The following is a 7,880-nucleotide window of genomic DNA, read 5'->3' as shown; positions in this document are numbered from 1 at the left end:
CATATGTTATCCTCCTCAAGCTTAACAAAAATAAAGAGGTACTGGTCAGCAATGACTGGGGAAAAATTGGGAAGAAAACATGAAGAAACTTTATTGGTAGCAAGTCGCTCTTGAACATGACACTTTCACTCCACATCCGACTCGAGTTGGGTTGTTCCGTTCACTGGTCATATCACCATTGGTCCTGTTAGCGCTTGAATTTGGCCTCAGGCTGAAAAAGACAAAATCCAAGGCAACATCAAACCACTTAGCCTCGTAGCTAGCCCTACGGGGACAGGAGAGGGCTCTCTCCGGGTCTATCTCGGCAAAAGGTCTTCAAAGGGCTGAGATGACCAATAAAGAACACTGATTTTAGGCTAGTAAACTGATGGGGAAAGTTTGATTTTAAATTTTTAGGGTTTTGTTGGAAAACTGAGCACGGCAATTTTGGGTGCGGGGATGAGACACAATTTTTGCAGAGGTCTTTTTGGGGCAAGGTAGGAGATTGTCTTGATGCCTTTGAAATAAATGAATGGATAGATATGACCGGTGAGGAGCTAAGGAGAGAAAGAAAGCATCGAGAGTTCTCATTAAACAGATGAAAACATTGATATTAAGCAAACTTAAAGGCAGAGCATAGAAACCATGAATTCTACCTTAACACTTCATTTACTTAATTTGCAGAAGAGAATAGTAAGAAAACGATGCACATAAAAAACTTACAAGTACATGAGAGAAACACACCATCAACACAAATAACCACAGGAATCCCAAATAGTGCTGCAAAACCCTGGTCTTTCCTTTGCCAAAATTGCAGAGATACAAAGTGTAAAACAATCTAAGCTTATCCCTCAAGAGTCCAACCATGAAAATGACTAAGAAAATACATAATATAGGCAAGCTAACACATTCCCTTGCCTCTAGGGGTCGAGCTCATCATCCTAGGAGTTGTTTCAACCAATTCTAAACTGAGCACTACAATCTAGGCAATCAAAACAACTTGCCTCTATAAGCTAGGAAACCAATTCATTCATTAATTTTTTGCCATTTTATGAACGAATCTTCTAGAATAGGTAAAAAAGTGTCATGTCAACATAAAATTACATCAAGAAGGATGAAAAATCCCACCAAAAAGTCAAAACTGGTCAAATGCTGCATTTTCCTGAGCTGAAGGTGCAAAACTGGCAAATTTCCCAACGCGTACCGCGCCTTCGAGCCCACATTTGGGGCACTTCCCGGCATCAAAATGAGGAACACGTGGGCTTGTTGGAAAGGTCTGGATGTCTACTCTCCCGTCCAAGTGGAATTTCTCAATTTCGTGGCCATTTTCCCCTCCAAAATTGCAATCTCCAAAGACTGCTTCCTGTGTGTCCAAAAAGTGGCAGAAGGTCATTTTTTGCTTGTTTTTTGACCTTTTGGGGGCTCAAATCTCCATGAAATGTCTTGGCAGTGGTTGAGAAAGTGTAATTTGTCATGAAAAATCCAAAAATGCTGAGTTTTTGTGAAATGGACCTCCCCAACTTAAGGGTAGCGCGCGGCGCGCTACGCGTTGAGGGCAAAAACCTGTTTTTGGCACAAAAAATTCAAAATTGACCAAAATTGCTCCAAATTTCCTGAATTTTGAGCTGGAGTTGTATCATTGAGCACCATGCTCCCTCAAGGTGGCTTCAGCCAAAATCTGAAGCGGATCGGGCCTTTTCCTCCGTTTTAGTGCCTTGGCCAACCGTGCTTTGAGTACCTTCATTTTTGCTTTGCACACATGCATGCGGGCCCAATAATGATTCTTCATGTGGCGGAGCATGTCTTTGTCCCTGTTTGCCTTGGCTAGCAACTTCTATAAATGAGTGTTCACCCGAATGAGCATAGACCCTTGCTCAATAGGTGTCAAATCACCGGATCTCTTGCGAGCCAAGTTCCGGTCTTCTCGGATCCTCCGCAACTCATCAAGAGTGTGTTCATCCTCCAACTGCTTGTTGCGCTGCTCTAAGTATGTGATTTTCCAATTTTCCATTTCCAACTTTTGCTGCAACAAGTCATTTTTAGCCTTTTGTTGTTGAATGATCTCCTTAAGCTCTAAGCTAGGAGAACTGATATCAAGGTTAACAATATCTATGTCTGGATCACCTGATGGCCCCTCATCAATCTTGGGTTGCTTGCCTCTCTCTTGTACCTGTGCTGTTGTCGAAAGCGAGGCCCCTTCCACCTGATGTGGAGATAACACTCGCTGTGTTGATGAAGAAGACGAGACCCCTTCCACCTGATGTGGAGATAATACTCGCCGTGTAGATGCAAATAAGACCTTGTGGCCTCTCTGATATGTAACATATGGAGGAGCGCTGACATGCTCTAGCTCAGGAATGTCAAACTGATGTGAAAGCCCTCCCTCATCATGGACAATCTCGGGAGGTGGCTGTGGCACCATGAAGAAGTCACGAGAAATGAAATCCTCCCAAGCAATACCCTGCTGTGCCAACTAATGCATCACTATGATCTCGATCAGTGCATAATGATATATACTTTTGAGTTGCTGAGTGGGGTTCTTCCTTTGCACTACGGGCACCATCTTCTCTATATTTTGGCACATGAAAAATGGAATGTTCATCATTCGTACCCGGGTGAAATGCATCAACAAATGGATATGGTACGAATATAAATGTGAAAATCTGCCCTCACAAGTGAAATAGCGCATAATGAGCCTCATCAAGGGTGCATACTCATCCCTTAGGAATCTAAAAGGAAAAACAACAGTTAGGTGTCTCATGCATCCGGGTTTGATGTATGGTTGATAATGAAATTTGTCTAGCAGCTTGCGCTTGGTCCACTCTTCCCCAACATTTGGTATCCCGGTGGCTTGAGCAACAATTTCAGGTGATAGGGTGAAATCCACTCCTGCAAGGTTCACATGGCCATTGTGCAAATGTAGGACAAACAAGCAGACCAGTTCTCTATGGTGTTGAATTTGTGAAATCCTCTCACAATATCCAAAGCATGATTAATACTGAAAACATGACATTGCAAGTGGACAAGCTTGCAATTGAGCCAAAGAAGTGGGCTCTTCCCTGACATGCCGACCACCCTTACCACCCTTGTGATGCCTCCTTGGCACTTCTACCTCTGGTGTTGAATCACTGTCATAACTCTGCTCATAATCTGATTCGGTTTCTGACATGGTTTTGAAGGCAAGATGGCTGAAATGTATTGCTGACTTTGCACCCAATTAACTGTTGTTTGACTTTTTCAAATGTTGTTACCAAGGGGACATAAATACAAGGGAATTGTTAGGGATAGGGGAACATGAGGGAATTAGGAACAATAAACATAAAGAAGGAATTTAGGGAAGGCAAGCATGGGAAAGCACAAAATTATGGGATTTTAAAGTGAAGTAGGGTTTGGGAATTTAAGTATGTTTTAGGAATTTTAGAGAGGAGAATTATGAAATTTCATGGGAAAATTTGAAGGAGAAAGGTGATGAAAATGAGGGAAAAAGGGATTACAAATGGGCAACCTTGAACAACAAGAGAAATTTGAAACCCTAGCACCATTGAGACTTTAAATTTTCCACAACAATGTAGGGTTTTGATTTATCATTTTCATAGCATTTGAACATATTAATTTTCTCTTTCATCTTGCAAAACCAAATCTAGCCATGGAGGAGAGGCCTACCTGCAATTTGCTTGAGAGAAAAATCGATTTGATAGCTTGCTGGCAGTTTGTTGAGCTAAAAACCCAACGCGTAGCGCGCCTTGCCCAACGCGTAGCGCCCCTCTGATGCGTAGCGCACGTGCAAAATAACACTGAGAAAGGCTCCCTGATGCGTAGCGCGCCCCTGACGCGTAGCGCGCCCTCCCTGACGCGTAGCGCGCCTTTGAAACTGCTCAATTTTCTCAAGAAATCCTAAAATCACCTTTGCAAGGATTCACTTAGCTTGTGAGAGGCAAATGAGTTGCTAATGAAGATTGATGTGCTTTTATAGGCTTCCTTTAGATTTTTACTTGCCCAAAACCCACTTTATAATGTTTTGAGTGTTGACACTTTTTGAATTAATTAGCTCCGACTTTTGGTTTCTTTTCTTTGAAAAATTGGTTGAAATGATGATTTCTTCTGAAAATTTTTGCAGGGATAGCTTCTAAGGTGCTTTGGAAAAGGAGACCAAGGCTGCACTTCGACATTGGAGAGTTTGAAATTTGGAGAATTTTTACAAAAAATGAGAAAATGACCTTTGTTTTTCAAAAACAGAGTTTTGAAAACAAGGTAAAAATTTAGCTGTACAATAGTGAGAATTGTTGAAATGATGCTTTATGAAGAACATCCCTCTGGCCTGCTGGTCCTTTATGACTTCTCAAGACAAAAATGGTCTCAACCCTACACGTAAGACCTCAAAACTTAAAGCAAGATGAATGACCCTTTGAAGATTTTATTTACTTAAACAAACCTGAACCAGCAGTGCCAAACAAGAGGGGAATAAAAGACACAAACTCCCTCCACGGGGATTATGGCATGCCTAACGGAATGCAACATGATCACACTAATGGGACACCTAATCATGAAATGCAAAGAGCTTTGATCTCTGGTGGAGGGCTACTAGATCGACTCTAACATTGGCTCCAATGGGGATGGTAGCTCCTTGGAGATGCCAAGAACCTCAGACCTCTGGGAGAGCAGACCAGTGCTTTCAACCATTGGGCGATGGAGTCATTATTTACTCATTTGACACAAACTCTGACAGCTTTAGTGACTGCAGATTTGACTGAAAATTGGACACAACTTTGACCCAAACTAACTCAATTGTGGACAGAAAATGGATTGATAAAAACACCTTGACAAACCTCAAACCAACCAATCTTCATCTTCAGAATTATATCCTTCACTGCGCGCCCCAGTCTGAGGATGAAAGATCAGTACACACATGTGACAAAATAAGAGTAAAACGGTATGTACAATGATGGTGACAAGAACAGAAAATGCTCAGACATGGTACCTCTTTAGCAGCCGACCATTGATCGACCCTCCGGGATAATAATCTCCGTTCATTTCCTTGAGAAGAAAAGCATTTTGGCCACGATATGCTGCAATCTTATAGGGACCCTTCCATAAATTATCAAATTTTTCGTGCTTCCCTTTATCTTCATTCCGAGCATCCCACTTCAAAACCACATCATCTATTTGGAAGTCATCTGGTTTTGATTTCCTGTCATAAATCTTCTTTATGCACTCTTGCAACTTGAGGGTATTGTGAAGAACTTCCTCCCATGTCTACTGTAAATGAATCATTTGATTAATCCGCCTCTGCATGGGATCTTCCTCACTACCCGCTTATTGAAGCAATTTGACCATGGGAATAGAGAGCGAAGTAGGAAACACTACATCTGTCCTGTACACCAGCTCAAAAGGAGACATGCCAATTGACTTTTTCTGACTTACCCTATCAGCCCACAGTGCATTCACTAACTTTTTATGCCAGCTCTTCTTATTGATTTCCAACAACTTTTTAATGATATTTACCAAGGACTAATTTGAAGATTCTGCCAACCCATTTCCTTGGGGATGGTAGGCAGTAGAATGCCCCAAGCTGATATTGTATTTGTAGCAAAAGTCAACCATTCTTTTTTATTTAAATGCTGCTGCATTATCTGTAATTAACTTACTTGGACAGCCAAATCGTGACAGTATATTATTTTTCAAGGAAAGAAATAATTACCGCATCCGTGGCCTTCCGGGTGGGAATGGCTTCAATCCATTTTGTGAAGTAATCTGTAGCTGTCAATATCCATCTATGCTGTCCTGATGATGCCGGATGAATCTCGCCGATAAAATCCAAACCCCATTGCTGAAATGGTGCGCTGATTTCAATTGGTTTGAGAGGCAATGGTTGTAATTTCTGTTTCCCTTGAAAAATTTGGCACTCGTGACAATTCTTGACAGCTTTATATACATCTGATAAAAATGAAGGCCAATAAAAACCTGCCCTTAGGATCTTATTTGTTGTAGTCTTCCAAAACAAATGGCCCCCGCAGTCGCCTTTATGAAAATCTTCCACCACTGTTTTGGCTTCCTCCTCAACCAAACAATTCAGCAATATGCCACCGGGGTCTTTCCGATATAGTGTAGATTTGAGGATGCAAAACTTGGCTTCTTTCAACTTCAATGTCCTACTTTTATTTCGAGGCATCCCGGGAGGTGAAGACAAATTTTGAAGTACATATATAATATCAGCATACCAAGGAGAAGAAATAAAGATGTCAGATACCTGTTGTGCTGAATTCTCCTCGTCTTCATCGGACATGGCAGCTATCAAATTGATATCTAGAACGTGGAGATTAGTTTTAGCCATCAATTTGGCAAGACCTTGACCTTTAATCAGCTTAGTGGGTTTAATTTCCACATCATACTCTAATAGTGCAGCAATCCACCTACCACGCCTTCCTTCCGGTTCTGCCTGTACTAAAACATCCTTTACTGTTGCGTTAGGAACATATGCGATAATGTGGGAATTCAATATATACACACGGAAATCCTTCAAGGCCTTCACAAGCGCAAGCGCTTGTTTTTCGATGATGTTATACTTCAATGCTCTGTCCCTTATAATACGGCTGAAGAAAGCAATAGGCTTCTCAACTCCATCTCTTTTTTGCATTAGTACAACTGCCAATGTGTGCTCAGAAGCAAATGAAAATAAAATAAAATCTTGTGTGTAATCCGGACTGATTAGAGTAGGGGCTGAAGATAGAACCAACTTTACCAAATTGAAAGATTTTACCGCCTCTTCGGTCCACTTTAGCTGGCTGTCCTTTTTCAGCATGCTTGTGATTTCTCTAAGATGCTCGGCTAGATTCGGAATGAAGCGACGCAGAAAATTCAACTTACCATTAAAGGACTGTATTTCTTTTTTGTTCTGAGGCTGCTCAATTTGCTGAATAGCTTCAACACGTGCAGGATCTATACGGATGCCATCTTTGGAAATGATGTGGCCCAAGAGCTTGCCTTCACTCATGGCGAAAAGACTCTTCTTTGGATTCAGCGAAATACCATATTTTCTGCACTTTTGAAAAACCATTTTCAAGTGATATAAATGTTCTTCATCTGATTTCGAAAATACAGTGAAATCATCAAGGTAGACAACTAAAAAGACATCTTTCTCGTTGGCAAAGGCCATATCCATCGCACGCTGAAAAGTGGCACCTGCATTTTTCAAACCAAACGGCATCTTCGCATAATGAAATGTTCCCCATGGAATAGTGAATGCAGTTTTGTCACGATCATCCTCATTTACCAAAATCTGATTATACCTGGAATAGCCATCGAGTAGCGACATCCTTGATGCTCCAACTACTCGCTGCAGTATATGATCCATCTTGGGCAATGGATAATTGTCTTTTAAAGACACCTTATTCAAATTTCTGAAGTCAATGCATAAACGGATCTCACCGGTCTTCTTTCTTACACGTACCAAATTGGATATCCAATCAGAAAATCTGATAGGTACTATGATTCCAGACTTGTACAACCTATTCACTTCTTTTTCTATCAATGGCAGCAATTTAGGATTGATTCTCCTCAACTTTTGACGAAAAGGTTTCTGATTTGGCTTTATAGGAATAGTATGTTGAATGATATTAGTGTCATATGTTTTCAGATCTGAGTAATCCCATGCAAAGACATTAGAAAACGAAGATAACAATCTGACATACTCCTTCTTTACCTTTGGTGACAACGACTTTGATAGCTTTACCATTTTGGGATTCTCATCTGCTCCAATGTTTACCTCTTCAACACCTTCTTCAGTTGGTCTCAATGTCGGTTTGCGGGCCACATCATCTTGATCAAACAGCTCTTCCAAAGGAATCAATCCTTTAGGAATAAAATTATCCCTAAGTTGTAGCACATCCATTTGATTTACTTCA

This window comes from Pinus tabuliformis, chromosome 1_1 (assembly GCF_031772625.1).
Source record: "Pinus tabuliformis cultivar Carrire ecotype Pingquan chromosome 1_1, CPIR1, whole genome shotgun sequence".
Lineage (NCBI taxonomy): Eukaryota > Viridiplantae > Streptophyta > Pinopsida > Pinales > Pinaceae > Pinus > Pinus tabuliformis.
Note: the sequence above shows the minus strand (reverse complement) of the source record.